The 26,887-nt window shown below is 37.0% G+C and overlaps 1 protein-coding gene across 4 annotated transcripts in view; it reads left to right on the forward strand.

Moving 5' to 3' along the window:
- The window catches only part of LOC150094133 (CBP80/20-dependent translation initiation factor-like), a 145,166-nt gene that overhangs the window by 13,783 nt on the left and 104,496 nt on the right, over positions 1-26,887 (forward strand). The window contains exon 2 of one of the 4 annotated variants that reach the window (XM_090412239.1): positions 9,022-9,181. The exons of the other annotated variants lie outside the window; for them this stretch is intronic. The gene's annotated coding sequence lies outside the window, so the exon portion shown is untranslated. The remainder of the gene's footprint in view (positions 1-9,021; positions 9,182-26,887) is intronic. 4 annotated transcript variants of the gene reach the window in all.

Raw genomic sequence — 26,887 nt, forward strand, 5'->3', positions numbered from 1 at the left:
CCAACTGGACTGTAACATTATTACAAAATATGAGTAAATTGCTAAAACATGACCTTCCTTTAGTAAACCCATGCTGCTCCTTGCAGACTGATAGATCGGTAATTAGATACATCAGTTTTTGCATCATCCTTGTACAATGGAACTACATACATTCCTTCTATTCCTGTGGTATCATTCTGGAGCTGAGACTCAAGTTATATGAATATGTTAAAGGCCTAACCAATTCTACTGAACATTCCTTTAGCAAACATCCTGGTTGATATATCTTAGTGAAGTAAGCACTCATTAATTGAATAATCTCATTAGCTTCTGACACTAGAATAATATCTGCATTCAGTAAAGTGGATATTATGGACATTCTGTAATTTATATGGTTATAACTACACATTCTCATTTAATCTGGTCATTGGCAAATGACAAACCCTTCTTCACAGCTTTAGAACTTCATAAACTAACTGAAGCATCCCAGGCAAAGAAAAGATGATGACAATATATTGGTGTCAAGAATGCAAGAAACTTTTGTGCAATGTTCATGTTAAAACTTATGTAATGAGTACATAAAACCTAGTAGTCAGTTTTACAAGAAGTTAATTTATGCTGTGTTGGTGATTCTAGGATTAGATTACTGAGTGAAATGAAAAAAAAAATTACCTAGATGACTAAGAGCCTAAAATATTTGGTTAGGAAGAATATTTTAAGAATTCCAATCTATATTTTCAATCTTTTTTCCTCTCAGGCTTCCATTTTCTTGCATTCATGCATATATATGTATACCATTCACTTCATAAAAAAAAAAAAATCAGCTACTGCCTTTTTTTTGTTCCTGTATAGGAGTAGGCGAGGCTGTTTTTTTAGCCCTATCTAACATTTGGAGACTGAGTGGACAGTTCAGTCTCCACTGGTAGCCAATCAGAGATAGCTGGCCCAAGGCTATCAGTAATTAAGCAGCATGCAGTGAAGAGTGACGGCTCAACAAGTGCCACCATCTTGTGGTCCCTAACACAATATTTTAATGTCTGAAAATAGTGTGGGTTTGACGGCCGATTTTCTTGAGTTTACGGGATGAAAAAACCGAGTTTCATCATTTCATCATTAAATCATCATTCCTACAAAATTTAGAATGCTATCTGTTGTAATTGCTTCCATCTCAAAGAACAAGTCATAATTGTCGTTGTGGCAAATAAAGGTTAGCTGATCTCATATGGAGGTAGCAGGGTTTTTTCTCTTGGAAACTTGGCTTTTTCATCTAGCATACAGACAAATCATCCCTGAGAACACACAGTTTACAGACAAAAATACTAATGCTGGTGGCAGTGGTGGGCAGTAGATGACATTGTGTGTTGGTGGTACCTTTCTCATCCCATTACAAGATAAAAGTTTGCCATCAAACTCTCAACCTATTAGCTTCACTCTTGTCTAAAATAATGGAGAAGGTCATTAGCAATCTGTCTTATTGCCTGGAGCCCCACACTTAAATCATTTACCATCATTCTTCATCCATAGCAGATCTTTTAGTCCACATCAATGGGACTATAGTAGGAAAGCATTTCGAAAAAGTAGTCACTCTTGCATTTGTCTGCGTCTGATATAAAAGGTTGCTCAGCAGATTGCGCCATCCATTTGTCTGCCTTTTGCTCTTTGTAATTGGATAGGTTCTCTCTATCTCTGCCCTCCCATTCATTGTTGCATGTCATGGTTACCTTTATTTTTCTCCACCATTATAGGATTGCCTTGGGAATATGTTTCACCTATGCATTCATAGCTATCTCTCACTGACCAGAACTGAGTTTCAAAATCTTCTAAAACTGGTGGTTTAAATACTGATCTATATAGAATTTTTCAGTGAGATGAGGATGCTACTGATATTCTACCAACCAACACATATTTTTTGTCTTTTTTTTTTTTTTATTTTCCTAAACCCAGATCTCCAAACAAGATCAGATCTTCATTCTTTGGTTGGCATTTGCTTCTTATTTTTTCTGTCACAAACATATTGTATCTAGCTTCACAAAAACTTAGTGTTGCTTTCTGCTCAAGGCATTACAGGTGAAATAACCTGTCTATCGAAAATCTCCCTAAAAAGTTTGATGCCTTCCAGGGGTGGGAGAGAGTTTATCTAATCAGTGTAAACCACACTCTTTCATGGAATTTCTCCAACTGCTATCTCGCATACATCTGTTTCTTTCCTTATATATTCTCTTCAGTTAATTCCATGAATGCAATTTCATTGAAATGACATCCATCATTCTTTCACTAAGCCTTTAACATTAGCAGGAGCTGCCTGATTCCATTTGTTGTCCTGCTGCTAACTCACTAAACCTGCTTCTCCACTTTCATGCTCCTACAGCTAGGCACTAAGATGTTATTGGTTTTTCAATCTTTTGTCTTATGGGATTGATATAAAAAGAAAAAAATTCACTTTGATATAAAAAAATAATTACCCCATAGTTGATGATATTGTTAGGCACAGTCTACTACTTAGAAAATAAGTTACAGGGAAAATCAAATCTTATCCTAAAAACACAAAATACTTCATCAATACAATTAAAATGCTACACATAAGACCTATTGTCTCTGAATTATCTCCATTTATAAAACTTATGTTCATGATTCAGAATTTTTTTGGCTAAAAGTTTTAGGCAATTTGTGTCTGCAAAATGAATTTTATTAATTTATAAATTCATAAATTTATAAATTAATTTTATTAATTTATGAATGAATTTTACCATAAAATTTTTTAAGATATTACAACACAAAAACACTGATTTATAAAACATCTACTTATTGACTAGCTAGTCAGTAAACATTTTTTTATGAAATTAGTGTTTTTGTACTGTAATACCATAAAAGAAAACAAAAGAAAAAAAAAGTTATCCAACACCTAAGCCATACACAGCAGTTCTTCCCAAACTTCTGGATATCAGAACCCCTTTTGAAAAATTAAAATATTTCACTGTCCCCCTTGAAAAAAATCGTAATATAGATATCAGGCCAAATAGAGGCTTTGAGGATCAGATCTTCACTTTACAACAAATAGTTGAGAAAGCATGAGAATATAACAAAGATCTATATTTAAGTTTTGTCGATCTGGAAAAGGCATAGGACAAGGTGTATTGAATAGCTTCTCTCTTGGCACAAGGTGCCAAGAGAAAAGCTATTCAATACACTACAGTTATATGGTATCAATGGGGCATTATATCAAGCAATACTTAGTCTGTATTTGAGTTGTAAGTCGGCAGTTAGAATTGAAAGAAGTACAGGAAGATGGTTTAATATTAAATCTGGTGTGAGACAAGGATGTACATTATCCTCTCTGTTATTCATTATCCATATGGATCACATTATGAAGGAAAGTGGTATTAAACATGATATCAGAATTGGAGATGTTAATGTCAGCTCTTTGCTTTATGCGGACGATGTTATACTTCTAAATAAATCCGCTACAAGTTTGCAAGATTCCCTGACTAAATTGAATAACTGTTGTAATAGATATAGTATGAAGGTCAGCATTAAAAAGACAAAGACAATGAAAAAAGGTAGAATTGTTGAAAATGTCAACTGTGTTGTGAACAGGGAACCTGTGGAACAAATAAAACATTTCAGCTACTTAGGCACGATTTTTAGTGAAGATGGTAAATTAAATATGGAAATAGACAACAGAATCAACAAAGCTGGTATGTTAGGAAGTTAATTGAATAAATTCATATGGAATAAGAGAGAAATTAGTCAGAACACTAAATTAGCTGTATACAAGACAGTGTTCAAACCAGTTTTAACTTATGGATCTAAGAGCTTGGTCAGAAGTAAAACACTTGATCAAAGACTAGAGACCGCAGATATGAGAGTCCTGAGAAAGATTAGAGGCATGAACAGAATGCATCAATGGCAGTATCATATTAAAAATGAGGATATTAGGAAAGAACTTGACATTGTCAGCATCCAGGAATGCGTTAGCAGAGCTAATCTCAGGTGGTATGGTTACTTAAACAGAATGGGCGAGGCAAGATTAGCAAAACAAGTGTTCTCTGCCAGGTTGGCAGGAAAACGAACCCAAAGGAAGACCAAGATATAGGTGGATTGATACGGTACAATGTGCCTTAGACGATAGAAATATGAGATCTTATAATGATAATATTGGAGTCTTGAGAAGTAATAGACTGATTTGGAGGAAAATTGTAGATAGGAAGTTAGTAATGATGTAAATTTTTCATGTAGTACTATCATATCCTGTACACCCCTTGATGGTACATGTCAGGAATTTGATGATGATGATGATATTTAATACAAAACATACACAGCGAATATTGCAAAAATCAAATGCAAATATTAGATTTTTAGCATCTTACATACATATTTGACATAGCACATTATCTCATATTTTTATATAGATAGATATATTATTATTGTACATTTGCAGTACAAACACATGAAATGTAAAACGATTAGTAATAAAGAAAGAATTAAAAACAAAAGAAGTTTAATAACAATTTAATGTGATCGATGTGTTTCAATACTGCTACACAAAAAGTCAATATCAAGTGAAATATTTGAAACTGCAATTCTTAGATTTCTGCTTTGAAATGAAACTTATATGAATAAGCATATATTTACTAATATTCATTAAGCTTCGAAATATCCAGGAAACAGAATTGTGAACCAACACTAATGTGTTATTTTTTTCCATTAAAATATAAAAAATAACAAAGCAGTAATAAAAATTAAATGTTTCTTTGAAGATAAAAAAATCTACTTAGTCTTAAAACATTTTCAATTTGGTTTTATGAGTTCACGGCTCCCCTGAACAAAGCCTATGGACCCCAAAGGGGCTGTGGCCCACAGTTTGGAGGTGCTGATATACAGGACAATGCCAACCAGTTTCGTTAATGAAGAAATTTGAGCAAAATGCTATTAATACTGCTTTTCATGAACTTAATGCTTGCAGATATTCAATTGATATGCAGATGACATATTTAGATTCTTAATAGATTTAACATTATTATTATTACTACACATGAGGTCCACACTAACCATTATTCACACAATACCTATCATATCTCTCCATAAATTAATTCAATGATAGGGCACTCTTGACCATCTATGACAATCTAAAATAGATTGTCACAGATGGTCATTAGTATTAGAAAATTTCCTCAGCATTTGCTCTATTTCTTCCTTTACTTATCTACATCTGTTCAAACAGAAATTGTTCAGGTCAGGTGGATCAAATCTCTCCATTTCTTTGTCTTCGCATTTACTCTGTTAAAATCTCTTTAATAAATAAAAATATTGCTATAATTTGCCCTCCTTACTGTTTATGAATTAAACTTTGTAACCCACAAGTTCTCATTAGGAAAACTCCAAGGACTGGTCATCATTTTGGTTGCTCCTACTCCAAATGCTGTATTGAAATTTATTATTATTATTATAATACTGACACCTCCATGGAGTCGAAAGACTCATGATGGGAGACCCAATTTATCCACACAATCTATCATACCTCTCCTTGAACCCATTAACAGACAAAGCACTCACAACTGACTCTGGCAACTCATTCCATTTCGCCAAACAAAAAACTAGTCCTCACACCCTTACTAACCACACCTTCAATTTTCAGTATGACCAGTGGTGAGCTATGGAAATTTTAACAAAGGGCTCGTATTGTTGAGCAAATAAAAGCCATATTTCAAAAAAAATTTTATTAATACAGCTGTGTACAAATGCTAATCAAAAAGTATGAGGGGGACAGTCAACCTGTAAAGGCTATCATTTTTAAACAAATATCTCATGATCTGAACATGAAATATTTGCACACAATCATCTGTGTTAATTTATCTTGCATAAGAAAAACATTTAACTATCAAAATATAATTAGAATAAAATCTTTTATAATCGCACATATGCAATAATCCGTGTTTTTTATAAACAAAATAATTTTGTTTTGTTTGCGATGCGATAGAAGTTTTTATGACAAACAATCTATAAATAATAAATAAATATTATCTAAACACAATAATATTTAAATACGCTATATTTCTCTTCTTTTTATACTTCAGGTGATAATCAACAGTACCAACGAAGGAGCATTATGTTATAGTCCTATTGATTTATATGATTACCAAAAGTGAATTCTTATTTGTAAAATGGAAGTAACATACTATAATATTTTATTTAATAAAATCATTTTGTTAGGTTATCGTATGAGTGTCGCTTAATATATTTCAAAAAATTGTTTATTTTTTTGAAAAAATAAAGTAAACAAGAAGAACAAGGGGCTCGTAAATTTGAGAAAAATTTAACAAAGGGCTCGCACGAGCCCCCACGAGCCTTTTATAGCTCGCCACTGAGGATGACTCCTTGTTCTGGTCCCTCTAGCCAAGTGCTGAAACATTTTCCTTGCATAAATCCTATGAAACCCTTTAAGTAACATAAATGTTTCTACCATATTATTATTATTATTATTACGTAACACTTCCAGGGAGTCCAAAGACTCATCGAGGGAGGTCATCTACTCTACTAATTTCCATCTCTTCACCAACTGCAGCTACCTTCATCATCTACACCAACGCCATCTACTGCTGACTACCAGCACTAGTATTTTCACAGACAATCACAAACATCCATGCCCACAGCAGGATTTGAACCTGTGGCCTTTTTGCTGGAGAGCAGATATGCTAACCACTGAGCCAACCAGGCCATATCTCCTCTTTTTCTCCTGTCAACCAACTAATGCAATCCACACATACCCCAATCTATCCTCATAGGGAACATTCCACAGGTCACTCACCATCTTAGTCACTTGCCCTGAATCCTCTCTGCTGCTTCCTCATCCCCAAGAAACCCAGGGGACCAGACTTGAGCACAGCATTCCAGATGTGGGCATATCAAGGCCTTATAAAGAGGAATGACAACTTCCTTATCTCTACATGTTAATGTGTTCTTCAATAGCCAAGTAATCTAATGAGCTACCTTAGCAATATGTCCTCTGAACTTTAGCTCTCTGTCTACCACCACGTAATCTATTTTCCCAAAATGCATAACTTTACATTTCAAGCTCTTGCACACTTCTACTACTACTGTACCTAATTTTGCATCATCAGTAAACAACTGATTATTTCCTTTCAGGTTATTTTCTATATTTTGTATGTACAAATTAAACCACAATGGTGTCTGCTCTGAACCTTGTGACACACCACTAGTCAGCTATTTGATAGAAAATTGATAGATTGATAGAAAATAGATGATTGATAGAAAACTGAAATTCAGGGAGTATATTGCAAAGGTGGTGAGGGTAACTTAGAGGATTACTGCAATACTGAGAAGGACTCTGACCTGCAGAGATAAAAAAGTTATCATTCTGTTGTATAAAGCCCTGATCAGACCACACTTAGACTATTGTTCTCAGATTTGGTCCCTAGGATTTGAAGTTGATTAATTGAGAGGTGAATAACAAAGATGGTTTCAGGACTGTACAATATGAGTTATGAGGATCGACTGAGGGAATGTGGACTGCTGGGTTTGGTGGATAGAAGAAGGAGAGGTGATATGATCGAGACTTTTAAACTGTTGAGAGGCAGTTACAGGGTAGACAGTGGAGAGTTCTTTCACTTGATGGAACGGCAGGAAGGAGCGATGACAAGGGCCATCCCTGGTCATCAAGAGGGTGAAGAGTGGTTTCTTTGCATGGAGGGTAGTTGAATCTTGGAATGCACTGCGTGAGAGAGAGAGTGGTTGGAGCGGGAATGGTCAATTGGTTCAAGGAGTGGTGTGATAAACTTTGTGTTTCCTAAAAACGACCTCTCGCGATGAGTCTTTTGACTCCATGGAGGCCTGGATAATAATAATAATTTTCATCTCGATTCTTCCTTTTCATATATCACTTTTTCATATCTATCTAGCAGCACCCTCTTATCCACTTAACCAATGTCATGTCTATCCCCATTTGTTCTAATTGGGTAACAGAATTCCATGTGGTATTCTGTCAAATGCCTTTACAAAATCCAGTGAGATTATTGTATAGCAATTTCCTTTATCCAACTCAGCTGTTACTCTAAAAATTTCAGCTACAGTAATAACTATTAAGAACTTGTATATATTGTACTTCAGTTAGAATGGTTAATCAGTCTCAGTCTGTGTGTGTGTGTGTGTGTGTGTGTGTGTGTGTGTGTGTGTGTGTGTGTGTGTGTGTGTGTGTGTGTGTGTGTGTGTGTGTGTGTGTGTGTGTGTGCACACACACACATAAGATACATTGTTTCTTAACACAAGTCTGAATTATCTGGCCATGGGTTGTGGAGTTAACTGGCATAACTATTGCATCCTCTTCATATCCTCTGACACAAAAGATTCTAAGATTATTTTCTACAATCATAATCTCAACAAGAATGGTATTGTCAAGCTGCTGAAGATTTGAACAACCAATTTGGTGAGTGGTGATAAGACATTATTGACTGCTATCAGAACTGGCCAAAATGTAGCTTAAAACTTCCCCACTCAGTAAGCATTAAGTATTTATTTCTCATTTCAGAAAATTGAGTCATATAGATACAGTGCCATGCATTATGTGCATTACAGTTTATAGTAATTTAGGTACTCTTAACAGGTAATGTTTCCATAGTCATCTGATTTTTTGAAAAAAATTTATCTTTGATCTTGGAAATTTCGAAACTGGTGGAGCAGAGCTCAGATATCTTAGCCACAGTCAAGAATGTCTTGTTACATTATACAGAAATTTATTGAGTTTAGAAGAAACTACATATAGATTATTATTATTATTATGTGACACCTCCAGGGAGTCCAAAGACTCATCGAGGGAGAGTGTGCCAACAGCATCGAATAATTGATCCCCTTCCAACTTTATTATATGTATACATATAACAAAGCTCTAAACAGTAAATCTTGTAACATTTTCACTTTTCCATAATTAAATAAATGATTAATTTCATTTCATTTCTTTATTTACGTTGCAGTGTTTTTGTTTGGTGCCCATTTCAGTTTGGTATTATATAGTTCAAACTCTGTTTCCAGGAATGAAACCTCAATTCATGATGCAAAGCCTATGGGAAATTAGAGTTCGAATTACAGTGACTTGCTTAATGAAGGTTTTCAGGAACCAAGATCATAAAAGCAGGGGATCAACTGTGTATTATTTACAGAATATCTCTTGGTTACTAGTTATGTAATTCAGGTGAATTTATTTGAAATGAAGAATTTATTAATAGTATCAGAACCTTAAAAAATGTGTGGAAAATGGTAGGAAGTGATAATAGCTCTTTTTAAAATTTATGTTGAATATGAAAATTATGGCTGAAAGGTGTGGCTTTCACACTTACTACTACTCAACATAACCACTTGAAATTTTTTTGTGTAGTGTGGCTAGAGTAAATATCCATGTTGTCATCCCTGAGATGTGTTCAGAAGCATTTATGTATGTTACTGTCTTCCAAAATGAAAGACACAAGGTTTTAGTGAAAGATCAATCATTTTTAGTGTATAAAATATTACATCATGTTCTGGTGTATATACCCTTAAGAGGTGTATTGTATGTGTCAAATACAGTTTTTTCACTTGAATAATAATTTATATTACTCAAGAGTAAAGAGTATCTTGTTACTAATATAGAGTGATAATAAGTGACATTAATTTTTTTATTGTTTCCAGATTAATGTGGATGAGATTTTCTATAGAATTGAGGGAGACATGGGCAGAACAAGAGACTATTCCTGGAAGTTATATATAAGGAAGGTGTGGGCAAAAATATGAGTAGTTGGTAAGTGGATTGCCTGAGAGCATGTTGAGTGCAGAACCACTGAGTGAGGCTACGGTATACATTGATAAGCTTTGTGTGTCATAATGAGAACCTCCAGGAGTCTTTGGCCCAATGAGTGATGATAATACATTTTAATGTTAATAGGTGTTGCGCTGTGAAGTGTAGAAGTAACTATATTGAGGAACCTACATGCCAGGAGAATTTTGTTTACTGTGAATTAGTTTTATGTTAATTCCCATTGAAAGGAAATTAACATAAAACTATCATATCTCTCCTTAAATCTGCTGTATATTAGTGCCATGGATGGACTAAGGATGAGATAATAATCTAGAGACAGAAATGCACTTTTTCAAGTCACGTGACCTTTCAATAAGCAGGTTTATAATTTCATGCTGGTCAGTGAAATTCGTCTACCAATTAAAGATATTCACAAGCAGCCATGGCAGGAGAGGGCAGGTGCCTATTCACTGATCTACCTGCCAACTAGACTGAAGAGTGGATGAAATTTGAGATTGGGAAGTGATGGTCAACAAAGCCTGGAGTTCAAAGTCACATTGCAAGTACTCAAGTACTCTGAAGACGATTATGCAGCACATTGCTGCTCTGATAAATAGAATCATAGAGGTAATTGTACCATTGTGCAAGGCCACAATCAGACCACATGGATTGTTGTGTGCATATTTGTCATAATAATATTAGTGGAGACTATTCAAGCATATATCCTTGAATAGTTTCCACTGAGATGAGAAAAGTTTGGATCAGGATCTACAGAGTTTAGTGAAGAAGAGATATAATATTAACACAGCATCTCAAGTATCACTGTGTTAATATTAATATGTTAACACCACTCCCCACAGGAACTTCACTTTATGTATGTCACTCCTGCATTGGGCAGGTGCCTTTTCACAAAGTTTTTATGGCATGTTAGTTGCAACTTTCTCTACAGAATTTTATTTGTACAATTAGCATTTATAAAATGCCTTAACGATATCAAAAATCTCAAATTCTTGAAATGATTTGAATACAGTGTATAACTGTACTTTGATATTAATTTAACACATTAATATCAAAGTACATTAATTAAACAATAGGGAGGTTACTCTCTCTACCTATCCATTAGACTTTCATAATAAAGAAACAAACTTTCCTTTTTCAATACTAATTAACTATACAATACAATTACTTCTCTGCTTATTCAATCAAATTATTGAAAACTCTGATTTGCTCACTAAGAGGTTAGCTAACTGTCAAGTTATTTCACAAATCTTATGCCAATGATTACCATTCCAAATGACTCTCTTATGGACACTTCTTATTACTATTAAGCTAATTCTTATCAGTCCATCTATAACATATCTCCTAGATTATAAAAGGAAATGTACAAAAAAAAAAAAAAAAGAACAAACTTACAGAGGCTCTGTATCGCACATTCAATCAAAAGTCTTGCACTAAAGTCTTTATGGCCTTTCTTTCATCTCGGGTCTTAGGCTTCCTTCAGGAGTATCTTATATAAGTAGTATCTCGTTGGGAATTAGCGGGCTGTGGACTGCAACCTGCGGTACTGGAAGTCCTCTGGCAAAAGGACTTCCAAGTGAAACTGCCTCGGGTATTTACATCGGCTGTTCTCTCGTCATTCCCAATTTTCTCCTCTGGAATGGGCTCACTGTAACTTCTGGTCCTCTGGATCCTATTCCCAATACTTCTGCCTCTAACTGCCGACGGCTGGCTCCTTGACTGCCAACTCTGATAGCTCTTACTGCCGCCTCCGATGACTGTAACTGCCACCGACTGGCTCCCCTCTCGATGTTCGGCTCAGTCCCCTTTTATTACACGTTCTCCGGACCTTGCATGAAAGATTGTAACCCCTGAAGAATTTGGCACGACTCCTTGATCTTCTTTTAAGACTGACCCGTTCTTTCTTCTCCTCTGTGCATTCCTTTGATCGTATCTTGTCGGGCAGCAGAAACTTTTCTGAACCTTTCAGATCTCTCAGGTACTGACTTTGAAGGTGTGTATGCGCAGAGCTCGTAAGCAACTTTCTCATACACTAAAATCTTAAACAACTTTCTTATGCCCTCATATAGAGCTATTATACAAAGTTCTGGTGGCAAAGCATTGCCTTTGTTTTTGACATTCTAAAATATTCTTGTTAAAGGAGTAAATACAGTTAATTCCCATAGGGTTATTTACAGTAATATTTAGCATAAAACATATAGAGACAAACAAGGTTATTTTTGTAACATTCTCATGGGACTTGACCTCTGTAAAAATCAATGTAAAAGTGCTTTGGTATTTCCAAGCTACATCGAGTTTTACAAAGGCCCACCCCTTCATGAAAAATTTTTAAACCATGAATATGGATAAAAATTTTTGAATATGGTGTTTCTGTGTTGTGGGTCATACATTCTCTGGATTGGACTATACTCAGGTTTGTCATCTAATTTTGAGCAGGGACAGCCATTAGTCTGACCTGTGGGCTCTTCTTTGCGCGACTGATGTGCTTCATGATCGTCATTATCCCTTGGGTGTCTAATTCCCTTCTGATCTCTTGCTCCCTTTCTATTTCTCCCGTTAACTGGGTGGTGACCTCCACTATCATTTTTTTTCTAAGGTGTTCACTTCTATCACATTCTCTGCATTTTTTCCCATTATGATACTCTGCTCTCCTTCTAATTTCTCTGGTTGTCTTTGTATAGTTTGTACCACCCTCCCTTGGGGGGTTGTAGCATTCATTTTCATTATCATTGCAAACCTCCTGGTTCATGAACCTGTGATATTGGGCTGCATCCTCCTCGGATATGAAGTTATCCCTCTTCCTTGATCAGCATAGTGTGCCCTTGCCTTCCTCTTCTCTTGATGGCTGGAGGTCCTTTTTTCCAACAATGAGTCTGAGTCACACAAGCCTGTCATTTCTTTTGTTATATAGCTTTATCCTATCCGAATGTACTATAGTGACCTTTCCAGAGTTTTTTACATCTCGAATTCTGAAATTTACTGGAGAAAGTTTCTCCAGGATCTCGTAAGGGCCCAGTGAACTTCCAAATTTTCCTCCTTTCCGCTGGATTGATTTTTGCTCAAGGAGAACCAGGATTCAATTCCTTATACTTTCTAAGCTTGTTGACATACGCTCTGTTTTTTTGCGAACTGTGTCTGCTGGATTCTGCTACCATATCGTGAGTTATCTTATTATGCTCAATCAAATCGTTCAAATACTTGTCTATGTCCGCGAAACCAGAGTCGATGTGAGAGTATTTTAAATCACAAGGGAAACTTGGTTCAAATCCGTAAAGGGCAACTGCGGGGCTCTCTCTTATCGCTGAATGAATGGCATTCCTGCTGGCGAATAATGTTTGCAGTAAATACGTATCCCAACTCGTCACCTTATTGTCAGCTAGCTTGGCCAATGTCTGTTTCACAGTCTTGTTTAGTCTTTCACATATCCCGTTCCCTTGGGGGTGATATGGGGTAGTGAATACCTTTTTTTATCTTGAGTGTCTTGCGTAACTGCAGCATAATCTCTGCTGTAACGTTTGCACCCTGGTAGGACAGGAGAGTCTGAGGTGTCAGACTCTCCTGTTTTAAGACTTTTAAGAATTTATTAGCTACGGTCTGTGCAGTCTGATCTCTCATTGCCACTGTCTCAGGGAATCTGGTAAACATGTCTATTGCGACCAGTATGTATCCATTTCCCTTCTGTGTAGTGGGTAGGGGCCCAATTATGTCCACGGCCACTGCCTGGAAGGGTCGATGTGGCAGGAGGACACATGAAGGCACATTCCTCACACCTTCTACAGATATCTATCGGAGATGCGTTGCAACATACGCTTCAACCCCTGATGCCCTGCCAGGTCAGAGTCATGAAATGTATAAAGCACCCATAGGATCATGAATGTTGGGACCGTATCTTATCTCTCCATTTTCCCATCCCTTCCTGCTTGGACAGTAGAAGCCCATCATCGTCCATATGTTGGGTTTTCAGGAATGAAAACTCACTGGGCAGTGGCTCTCCCTTTTCAACTCTGTTATAATCTGTCATAATTTTCCCATTGCTAAAACACCTTTGTGGGCAGGTGCACTGTCCCGATAAAAATGATTTTTTAATTCTGCAAACTGGGTCTTTTCTCACGAATTTTCATCTAGTCTGGTTAAAAGATCGGAATAATATTCCCAGGTTATTTTACCCTTTTCAAGAAAATCAATAAACAAAATGCTTTAGCATCCCAAAACACTGATGCCATGACCTTTCCTGCCGATGGAACCGACTTTATCTTCTTTGGCGCTGATCAACAACCGGCTTCTGTCCACTGTCTTGACTGCTGTCTAGATTCTGGTGTGTAATGGTGAATCCAAGTCTCATCAAAAGTAATAAATTGATGCCCAAAATCAGTTTTATTCTTGTTAAAACGCTCCAAGCACTGTTCAGAGATTTTCATGCGAGTGCGTTTTTGATCTGCTGTGAGCAAGCGCAACACCCATCTTGCACAAAGCTTTTTCATTTGCAATTCTTCATGCAAAATATATCTATCCTACACGTTTTTTTGAAATGCCTATAGTCTCAGCAATTTCATGCACTTTGACTCGCCAGTCATCCAATACTATATCATGCACTTGATCGATGATTTCTGGTGGTGGTACACTTTTTTGGACGTCCTTCATGTGGATCATCTTTAAGGCTGGTACGGCTACGTTTAAATGCAGAAGCCCATTTCTTAATTGTCGAAGGTGAAGGAGAAGAGTGCCCATAAACTTTTATGAACTTCGAATGAATTTCTTTTGGCGTTAAACCTTCTTTTACAAAGAATTTTATAACTGCATGATACTAAATTTTATCCATTTCAAGGGATACAGATAACACTTTTGCTTCAGACAGCTGTATGAAACAAACAATTTGATAGAATGACTTGCAATTTCACATGGATGTGTATGACAGATGTACTTAGAAAAAAAAATCTTGGCGATAGTGTTGCCATCTATGGTCGAGGTCGAGAACTTTTCAGACCACTCTTGTAATTATAGGAAAACTCTAAAAAGAACAACAATTTAATTGAAGGCATATCAGCTGCAGGAAAATAGTTCCATCCTGCATTAATAGATATTCAGAATATATTGCAATAAATTAATTTAGATAATTATTTTTAAATATGAACAAAATTTAATTACAATTAAGGAACGCATGGATTGTGAGCATTAGTTAATATAACTTCCCAAAATTGAGAAAGTTTTAGGCAGTCACTTTTGTTCAGATTTGGGTTGTAAATGTGTGCTTCACATCTTTCTTTGTAGTTTTTCCAGAAGAAAATAACGTTTTTGTAACATTTTGGTTTTGTTCCACTGAATCCTGTATTTTGTAGATAAAGCATGGCTTGCTAAACTGGATTTGTAGGGTTCTTTAAGAGAAATGTATTCCTGATGTTCTTCAAGATGAAGAACATCAGGAATACATTTATATAATATATAAATGTATTCCTGACAGATAAACAGAATATATTTCTCTTAAACAGAGGCAAATGCTAGTCTTGAAATTCACGCTTGCTCTTGTTATCATTCAGGGAGTGAGAGGTGTGATTGAAGTCTGATTAGCGGAATAATGAATTACTGACCATTTAAAACTATATATTTAGAAATTTATGTATATTTAATCATACAAATACAACATTTATTTTACAAATGATATTCTATCTTTTTCAGTTTAGCTACTTGAATACAAATTCTACCCTATGGTTCTTCTTTATGAACTGTATAATATCATCATAAAATGTTGGTTGTAACTTAATTTTCCCACACACTTGTAAAGGCTGGTTGAAGCTCACTGGCTAGAGCTACTTTGACTGCGTATGGCCTTATGTTTAAGACGACGTAAAGGGAGCAGAAATTGCTATGCACGTGCATGAAATCACAGTGCTGCAGTGAGGACTTGGAAGCTCCTACAATCGAGCAAGCATCAGCCTTCGATACACAACGCAAAGCTCAATTATTGCCGTGCAAGCTTAAGATGTGTTCTGTCTACAAAAATAAAAGCCTAAATGGAATGCTTATAAATGCATGCATTTATTAACAAATAAATATTACTTCTTTCTCGATTAATGAGTTTGCACAGCAATTCGCCACGGCTCTTAAAGAACCTGACAAATCCAGTTTTGCAAGCCATGCTTTATCTACAAAATGCAGGATTCAGTGGAATAAAACTAAAATGTTAGGTAAGTTATTTTCTTCTGGAAAGACTAAAAAGAAAGATGTGAAGCACACATTCACAATCTAAACCTGAACAAAAACTGTTGCCTGAAGCATAACTTCTCAAAAATTTAATTACAATTCCTTAGTTGTAATTAAATTTCATTTATATTTAAAAATAATTAACTAAATTTATTGCAGTTTATTTTGAATATCTATTAATGCAGATGGAGCTATTCTCCTGCAGCCAATAGGGCACAATAATATCATGTGCTTTCAATCAAGTTGTTGTTGATTTTTAGTTTTACTATAACTCTATTGACAATGACTTTGAAACTTAGCTGAACATTTTACAAATAAAAATATTAAATGTAAGTGAATCTGGTAGTAATATTTTATGATGATTTTTTTTTTTTTTTAAATATCTGGGTTGGGGCATGAGTCGAATGCATTTCCAAGGTTTGTTGTACCATGAGTTGGTTGACTCACAGAAGTTTGTTATTAAAATTGTGATATTAGTAATTGTATAATAAAGAGAAATATATAGTTAGTACAGTATTAGAGAAGTAAAAAAAACCACAAGACTAACATTTTTAATTCTAATCATGAGAAGAGAGAGAGAGAGAGCCCTGTAGCTCAGTGGAAGTAGTGCTTTCATCCTCTGCAAGCCACCTGAAGACAGACTTGAATTCTAGTCAGTGACTGGAGGAACTTTTTCTAAGCCTTTCTTTGACTGGATCCTGAGTTAGTTGATCTCTGGCACTGGCAAGCAGGTTTTTTCCTCCCAGAAACTCTGGTTTTTCGTCTTGTAAACTCAAGAAAATCAACTTTAGAACCCACACTATTTCAGACAATAACATATCATGTTAGGGTTGGGTACCAAGAGATGGCAGCACTTGTTTTCCAATCTCTTCGTCATTTGCTGCTTATAATTAGTGATAATCTTTGGTTAGTTATCTAATTAGCTACTGATGGAGATTGAACTACCCATTCAGTCTCCAAAAAAAGCTAGATAGGATTAAAAAAAAAGGGCTCACTTACTCCCTATAAGGGAATAGAAGGTGATAGCTGAATCACAAGAAGATGCAGGGAGGATAATCACCTGGATAAAGATTATTCCAAGAACAAAAAGAGTGTTTGTTTTTATAATTCTGTAAAGTCAGTCAGATGTGAAATTTGCAAACACAGTCATCCCTCGTCGGGGTTCCGTTCCAAAAGGCAGGATGTGTGTCGGGTCGGACATAAGTCGGTACATTAAATCAACAGAGTTATAGGGATTAGGGACTTAATAGTAATAAGTATACTATCATTTTAATTTTTAAACCTTATTATAAAACTGTACTGTGCATTACTGCCACTATAAAATAGGAGAATAATCACCCAAATCTTCCTCCACAATCATATCTTCATTACCTTCCCTGTGCACAACCAGACTGCGGCTCTTCTGGTGTAATCTTTTTTTTTATTTTTTATTTTTTTATTGAAAATGTCTGATGTGCTTTGCTTATTCCTCTTCTTCTTTCCATCATAAATTTGTTTATAGCAAGCAAATGCATCATGTACTTTCCTTTCTACTAATAAGTAGCGTTCAACATTGGAGTCCATGTCTTCAACCATTTTGGGAACATCGCTAACTGTAGAGAATATTTCTGCAAGACCCTTCACTGTGAATTGTTTAACTATCTCTCCTTGTTTCTCTTCTTCCTATTCTTGTTCTTCCTCTTCTGCAACATCGTTCCTCCAGTTCGCCCAATTCTTCGTTGGTCAACTCTTCGGGGTACTTCCTATGAGTTGAGCTATGTCGTCATCAGTCATCATTCACTTCGAGATTCAGATTGTTTGCTAGGCCCACTATTTCTTCACTCAATTTACAAAGGTTTTCATTTTTTTCAAAACTTCTAAAATCGTGCACAAACCTTTTTAATGTCTTTTTCCATATGCCACTCATACATTGAGAGATCACTTCTTCCCAAACTACAATATTTTGAATAGCATGATAAATATTGAATGCTTTCCAGAATTGCATGAGAGTCTGGTTATTATTATTATTAAAACAAGACCTCATGGAGTCAAAGACTCATCTAGGAGGTCCTTTTATCTCACACACATCTCATCATACCGGGTCTTAAACACATTCAAACTCCTTGCAGACACCACACTCTCAGGTAAGGCATTCCAATCATTCACAACTCTGCACGAAAAAAACCTGCCTCTCACTCCCCTACTCACACCCTCTTTATACAGTTTCCAGGTATGACCTCTGGTTCTCCCCTGATCTCCCACTATTCTCTGTAGAACTTCTCCACCATTGATCCTATAACAACCCCTTTCCAACTTGTAGGTCTCTATCATATCTCCCCTCTTCCTTCTCTCCACTAGACTCTGCAAATTACATCTTTTCAATCTTTCCTCATACTCGACATTCCAGAGGTCAGAAACTACCTTAGTCAGTCGCCTTTGCACCCTTTCCAACATCTCTTCATCCTTCTGAAAACCAGGTGACCAAATCTGGGCACAATAATCCATGTGTGGCCTAATCAAAGCCTTATACAATGGAACAAGAATCTCCCTACTTCTACACGTCAGTGTCTTCCTCATCATTCCCAGAAGTCTTTGTGTTGTCTTCACAATTTTGGCGATGTGTCCCCTAAATTTTAGATCCTTATCCACTATCACTCCCAGATCTCTTATTTCCTCTACTTCCAACAATATATTCTCACCAAGCATAAATTCTGCATCCCATCTTTGTTTTCCAAATTTTAAAACCTTACATTTTGCAACATTGAACTCGCATCCCCATTTGCTTGCCCAATCACTCAATTTATTCAAGTCTTCTTGCAAGGCCACAACATCTTCACTACTCTTTATGGTTCGTCCCAACTTTGCATCATCTGCAAACAACTGAATATCTCCATCCAAATCTTCGCCAATATCATTAATATACAAGTTAAATAGTAATGGCCCTAAAACAGATCCCTGAGGCACTCCACTAGTGACTTTCCTTTTCCTGGATATCGCTCCCCCATATACAACTTGTTGATACCTATCAGATAGCCAGTCTCCAATCCAAGCACTAATCTAATATCCAACCCCATCTGCTCTACTTTGACTCAACTTATCATGAGGTACTCTATCAAAAGCCTTCATGAAATTCAAGTATATTACTGTGTATCCTTCTCCTCTGTCAAAGGAAGCAGTCACTTTATTATAGTAACTAAGTAGATTACTAAAACAAGACCTCCCTTTAGCAAATCCATGCTGTCCATCAAAGATTATACCATTGTTGTCAACCCAACTCTGGATCCTAGTTCTCACAAGCTTCTCCAACAACTTATCCACAACACCTGACACACAGATAGGCCTATAGTTTGATGCTTGAGTACGATCACCTCCTTTATGAAGTGGCACAATCTTGCCCTCCTTCCACTCTTTAGGGACTTGACCAAGTGCAAGACTCGTATTAAAAAAATATGTCAAGGCAGGTGTCAACACTCTGGCACATTCCTTCAGAATACGCGGTGATATATTATCAAGTCCCACAGCCTTATTTACATCTAGTTTACTCAACTCCCCAAACACCTCTTGCTCACTTACAGTCAGTCTCTCCTCCCCATCATCAACTGCTCTTAATCTCTCCATGAAGTCACATTCACAAGATTGAAAGATCTTTATGAACTGCTCATTAAGTATCTCCACCACACATTCTGCAACAGCTGTCTTTATACCATTTCCTCCAATCAATGTCATCCTTCCATAATCATTCTTTCTTTTGCTGGCTACATATCGAAAGAACTCCCTAGGATTCTTTTTAGCTTCATTAGCTAACTGCTGTTCATACCTCTCTTTAGCTACTCTCACCAACCAAGTCACTCTCCTTGCCTGGTCTTTGTAGAACTCATGAAATTGGTTACTTCCACTTCTCTTATGCTGCCTCCACAATGCCCTTTTTCTCTGTATTGCATGCTTAATCTCTTTATTCATCCATCTCACACCTAACTTATTTAACCTTCTCACCCGTGGTATACATTTAGACATTGCATCCACTAAATATTTTTTGAAAATCCCCCAAGCTGCATTGATCTCTTTTCCAGCTAACTCCTCATTCCATGCTACACCTGCAAGCTGTCTCCTGAGCTCTTCATAATCACCCCCCTTGTAGTTCCACATATACCCTTTTTTCACAGGGGTCCTTGCACTGCTGGCAACCACCCAAGTAATCACCTCATGGTCACTTTCACCAATTGGTGGATGATTTGATACCTCATTGATAATTACATCCTCCGATGAGATGACCAAATCCAAGACCCTTAATCCTCTAGTGCCCTCTGTTACATACTGTCTGAGGTAGTTATCCCTCAAAAACTCAAGAAACTCGTTTTCTTTACTTCCAGTTGCTATCTCTTCATTCCAGTCTATATTGCCATAATTAAAATCACCCATAATGATCACCCTTTTCTTATTTGCTTGGCTTATTTGACTATACATTTCACTATCACCACCATCCACATTACCAGGTCTATAACAACATCCCACCAAGTATTTGATTCTATTCACCTCTATCTCACACCATACTGCCTCAAAACCACTGGCCCCATTTCCCTCTTGCATCTCTACCTTGTATGGACATAACTCTTTCTCTATCATCAATAGCACTCCCCCTCCCTTTTTACCCCTTCTATCCTCACGAAACACATCATACCTTTCCATCTCTATTCCTGTCAGGATGTCATCCTCATCTAACCATGTCTCACTTATTCCGACAATCTCTGGGTGCACAGACGCAATTAGTGCAACCATTTCATCTGCCTTGTTTCTTATACTTCTAGCATTGGTATACAAATACAACAACTCATTTCTGGATCTACAGCTAGTTCCACTGATACCACTCACTCGATGTGATCTCTCTCTCTCTCCATGCTGGACTGGGGCCATTTCCCTTTCTGCTTCTTCATTTTAGAACCCTTTGCAATTCCATCTGTTTCCTTTTGATCCCTGATCATCCCATTACTTTCCTGCCTACACATTCTCTCACCTCCTCTTGGAGCATCCACCTTTCTCACGCTGCGTATCCCTGTCCACCCTGAGCCTCGCCGTTTCCCTGCTCCTCTTGCACACCCATTCTCTCATTTTCTATACTCATACCACTCACTTCCACATTCATTTCCACTCCTTCAATCTCTCCTGTCTTACTCTCCTGCTCTTCCACATCACTCCCCTCTCGATCTGATTCATTCTCTCTATTCACTTCTCTACCTTCCAGCAGCAGTCTCTCCAAGCGACTCACACCATAACCACTCAAATGCAGTCCATCGCTCCCATACAGCTCACTTCGTCCCTCAAACTCATTCCACACATTAACAAACTGTACTCCCATCTCCTCACACATTTCAGCCAGAATATCATTCATAATCCTTGCTCTCCGCCTCATTTCACCACAATCATACCTAGGCAACACACTGACCACCCTTCCTGTCACACTATTCTCCTTTATCTTTCCAAGCAGTCTCCTGACATTCATTTTGACATGCTCTTTGTTCTCTCTCAAATCATTCGTACCAATTAATACAATTAACTCTTTTGCTCGTTCCCGCCTCATATTCAATGCCTCAATCACTCTACTCATTTTACCGCCTGGAAAACATACCTTGTGCATTTTATCCTCTAGCACACCTTTAATAATGGAGTCGCCATACAATGCCACTCGCTCATCTTTTGTTATCTCTTTCATGCCATCATGATTTATTTTAATACTTTTGACCTGAATTCTCTTAATTTCATTCCGCATCCATTTCATTTCTTGCTTCATCCAATCCAATTCACCTTCTGAACCTCGCGACACATTCACTCTATCATTAAATCTTTCTAACTTTCTAACTCTCGACCCCCTCTTCTCACTTTCCCTCTCATTCATCCTTCTTTGTTTCCGTACTTTCGGTCCAACATACGTCCAACTTTCACTATCATTCTTCTCACTTTCACTCTCACATATCTTTCTTTGTTTCCGTACTTTCGGACTAACATGCGTCCAACTTTCGCTATAATTCTTCTCACTTTTACTGTCATTCATCTTTCTTTGGTTCAGTACTTTCGTTCCAACATGCATCCAACTTTCGCCATCCGTCATTCTTTTTTCACTATCATTCATTCTTTCGATTTTTTTTTACTTGCGATTTCTGCACCACGCCATTTCTACTTTCATTCGTTCTCTCAATTTCGTTTCTTTCCGCCTCACTTTCGTCCCTTTTAACATCCGTTACGGTTGTCAAATTGCTCTTTTTCTTTTTTCCTGATTTTTTAACATTTTTTCGCCTGTCTTTCTCGCCATCCTCTTTCAAACGTGCACTCGCGACATAATCGGTACTAGCACTTTCTGTCATCAACTTCATATTCGCATTCATCAATTCCTCGTTCAGGTCACATTTCGTACACACCCTTCTTCCATCCGCACTAAACATCCACAAATCATTTACGTAGTCGAAGGAATACATATAACAGACCTCACACTTAACGAACCGACTGAAATCCAAATTAAAATCCTGGAATGACAATGATGCTGCCATTTTTTTTTTTTTTTTCTCTGCAGGTTACTAGGTCTAATATTAACGTTTTCGTATTTAGTTTAAGCAAGAAAAAAAAAAACCCACACTAATAATATCGGTAGCGTACAACGTTTACAGCCGCTCTTACTTAAACAATTACGCATATATACTTAATTATTCCTAGTAAAACTTATCTGAATCAGGAGCTCTTCAAAACACGTTCGTAGCGCTTGACCCACTAGCGCCCCCTGGTTGTTTCCTTCATTCGCATAAATGGCTTGTGAAAAAGTTCTCCATAGATAATAAACCTTAAACACTACTAGAACTCTGTGATCCATCGGTTGGATCAATGAAGTAGTGTTTGTAGGAAGAAACATGACCTGGAACTTGGTGAAGATCACAGATATAAGATGAATGACCTGGAGCATTACCTAGAATTAATAAAATTAATTCTACATTTTCTTTCACATAATAGTTTTCCATTTCACTCGCATAACAGTTGCTTAAGGCATCTGCAAACAATTTTTGAGTCATCCATGACTTCTTATATCTCCGCTAATGAACTGGAACAGTATGCTTCCTAGTGTTTTTGAAGGCTCGTAGATTCTCACTGTGCAATATCACATATGGTTTCAGTTTATATCCAGCCACATTACCCCCTAACAGAATCGTAACATGATCTTTAAGAGCTTTGAAACCAGGCATAGATTTTAGCTTTTTGTCGATGAATTGTCTGCTCGGGCATTTTTTTCCGAAACAAGAAGGTCTCATCCATATTAAATATTTGCTGTGGCAAATAATTTTCCTTCGTAATAATTTTATCCAATTTCTCCACAAACTCCTTGGCAGCCTTCTCATTGGAACTTGCAGATTCACCATACATTTTCACATTATGCAGTGCAAAAACGCTGCTTGAATCTCATGAACCAACCAGAAGAAGCATTGAATTTGTAGTCATAATTGGGTCCTTCTCCCTTCTTTCAACATGTTGAAGAGACTTAGTGCCTTAACAGTTATGGTCATAGTGCTAAGAGGTGTGCGCTTTTGGTTCAGGGCCTCTATCCATGATGCAAGTGCTTTTTCATTCACTGATAGGACCTTGTCGTAGCTTCGTCACTATCATTGAACTTGAAACGAAGTAGCAAGTTCGCCTCTTTTTCTGATTCTTCACTAGGTTTTTTAAATGGGCATGTAGGGGCCATGTTGCACAACATATCACAAAATATTTAATGATAAATTCACAAATAACATATTTTTCAAACAGAAAATCAACAGAGGAACTGTTGAAGCCAAGTGCTGACTGCCGAGAGAGGTTGCCGCTGAATGCACTGGTGCCACTACATTGTTGCTAAATAAAAGGCTGCCATCTGACAACATTTCTCATTCTGAAAGATCAGCTATAAACAACTTAAGAAATAATAATGACATCATTATTCTCCCTGCAGACAAAGAGAATGCTACTGTCATCTTAAACAGATCTGATTACCATAACAAAATTTTGGAACTTCTGAACACTGACTTACTCTGAACTAAATAGTGACCCTACAAAAGAACTGCACAATAGGAACCAACAATTTACTGAAAACCACCAGAGTTACCAAGAAACATCCGTCTTTCCCTGAGGTCAATTCATATGCTAATCCCAAGATTATATGGACTCCCAAAGATCCATAAATTAAACTCTCCACTCAGACTAATCATTGAGGGCATAAACTCCCCTACTTACAACCTATCTAAATACCTCGCATCCTTTTTAAAAAACCTATCCGGAACTTCCTTTTCTCATATAAAAAATTCAGCTGATTTTGTGTCAAAGACATCAAACTCAACAAATCAGATTTAATGTCAAGTTTCGATATAGTTTCTCTCTTCACGAATGTACCTACTCAAGAAGTCCTCCATCTTCTCCAGAACAAACTATCCAAGAAATTATTTTCCTTACTTTCTCACTGTATAAATTCAGGATACTTCAAATATGAAAACAAGATTTACAAACAGAACTCGGGTTTGGCTATGGACAGTCCGCTCTCTCCGATTCTTGCTAACATATTTCTTAAGGATTTTGAAGAAAAAGCAATTAATTCCTTGACTCTAAAACCCAAAATATGCTATGTTATATAGATGATGTATTCCTCATCTGGGAACACGGTGTCAACAACCTCAATTTTTTTCTAGACCACCTTAACAAGTTTCATGAGAAAATCAATTTTACCTACGAACTGGAATCCAACGACTGTCTCCCCTTTCTGGACCTAAAACTTACGAGATGTGCTGAAAATATCAAAATCTCCATTTTTAGAAAACCCACACACACACAGACAGATACCTTCATGCTTCTTCCCATCACTACCCTCTGCAAAAATTTGGTATTATTTCAGCCCTGGCACATTTAGCCAGATCTTTACTAACAGATGAAACAGAAATTGAAAGTGAACTCCATTTACTAAAAAGGACTTTTGTCAACAGTGGCTTTTCTCTCCATCGCTCAACTGCTATTAAAAATTCTTCTCCCCCAAGAGCTTTTATATCGTTGCCATACATCAGCTCTCTCCCCAAACCTGACAAAAATTCTTAAGAAATTCAACATTAGAACTTGCTTCACTACGTTTCCAAAACTTTGCTCCATACTAAGTAGACCTAAAGTGAAACATCTTCCTATTCAGTATCCAGAAGTCTACAAGATTTTGTGTGAATGTGGCAAACCATGTTATGGCCAGACAGCTAAATCCATCCTTTTACGTATGGAAGAACACCAAAGAGATATCTCCTACAATAGGACCAGGGCCAGCACTCTCTCTAGCTATGTTCTCTTCTCTATCAACTCGGATGAAGGCCACCAACACCTCATAGACTGGCTGCAAACTTCTAATATCCATATGTGTTATGATGAACTCGAAAGAAAGATTTTCGAATTTAGAGAAATATTGCTCGATTCTTCCCATATTAACAACGGCCTTAGCTACAATCTTTCTGATGCACACATTGCCACTGTCCAGTATTGGTGCACTCGTGACAGCACATGCACGTAGTCAACTTCAATTGGAACTCCAGCACACACACACACATATATATATATATATATATATTAAGGCAAGTTAGTTGATCTCATATGGAGATCAGGTTAAGTTTTTCCTAGCAGAAACTTAGGTTTTTCATCACACTAAAGATACAAACCAACCAGTAGAACTTTATGGGGAGTAATGAAAAGAATGGGTTTTCCTCAACACACTATCAGGTTGATAGCCAACTTGTATAAGGAGCAAGAAGCCACGGTAAGAACAGGCGTTGGATTGACTGACTAGTTTCAAGTTGGAAAGGAGTTAGGCAAGGTTGTTTACTTTCTCCTCACTTGTTTAGTATATATGCAGAGGACATGTGTGAAGCAGTGGATGAGTTCAGGACAGGAATTAGGATAGGAGGTAGATTGATCAGTAATCTGAGGTATGCTGATGATACAGTACTCCTTTGTAATGACATGGAAGAACTAGGACTAATTCTTGACAAAGTTGACAAGATCAGTAATAACAGAGGACTTCAACTCAATCCTAGCAAGACAAAGATCATGGTTCTCAAAGGAAAAACAAACAGAGAAGCTCTTGAGAAACAAGTGTACCTTAATGGAGAAAGAATTGAGGAAGTCAGCAAGTTTGAGTACCTGGGATCCATTATTAACGTGAAGAATTGCTGTTCAGAAAATGTCAGCACTCAGAGACCTGTTTAAAATCTGGAAGGATGGATCTATCTCCATAGGAACAAAGTTGAGGATTTTGGATGCAGTTGTTTTTCCAACAGCGACTTATGGATGTGAGAGTTGGAACCTAAAGAAGTCATATAAGAAACAGGTATCTGCTTTTGAGTTGTGATGGTGGTACAGAAGGCTGTTGAGGATATACTGAAACCCATTCATTTGTACGCCTTTCATATACTGAAAGGCGTACAAATGAATGGGCGTTAGAAAAGATCAATAGAACTTTAAGGCTCCTTAAGGATATTGACAGAAGAAAATTAAAATATTTTGGACACACAGAAATGATGGAAGGAGGACTTCTCAGAACAGTAATAGAAGGTAAAGTTCCTGAAAAAGATTCAGGGGTAGATCATCAATGAGATGGATGGATGGTGTGTGCGGAGTGACTGATCTTCAGAGAGTTGAGGCTGTCAGAAAAGCAAACAACAGGACTACATGGCGAGGCCTGGTGTGGAACATCACTGAGCATCGGAGTGACCATACGGCATCTGTAGATGTCCAGTGAACATAGTAGTAGTAAGTTGGAGATCAGGTTAGGTTTTTCATCACACTAAAGATACAAACCAACCAGTAGAACTTTATAACTAACATAACGTGCTGGCCTCGTAGCTTAGTTGCAATGGCCATAATTCCAAAGCAATTTGTTACTGGCACAAAAAATTTTCC

The sequence above is a fragment of the Typopeltis vanoorti genome, chromosome 22 (assembly GCF_054136105.1).
Source record: "Typopeltis vanoorti isolate ZY-2024b chromosome 22, IOZ_Tvanoo_1.0, whole genome shotgun sequence".
Lineage (NCBI taxonomy): Eukaryota > Metazoa > Arthropoda > Arachnida > Uropygi > Thelyphonidae > Typopeltis > Typopeltis vanoorti.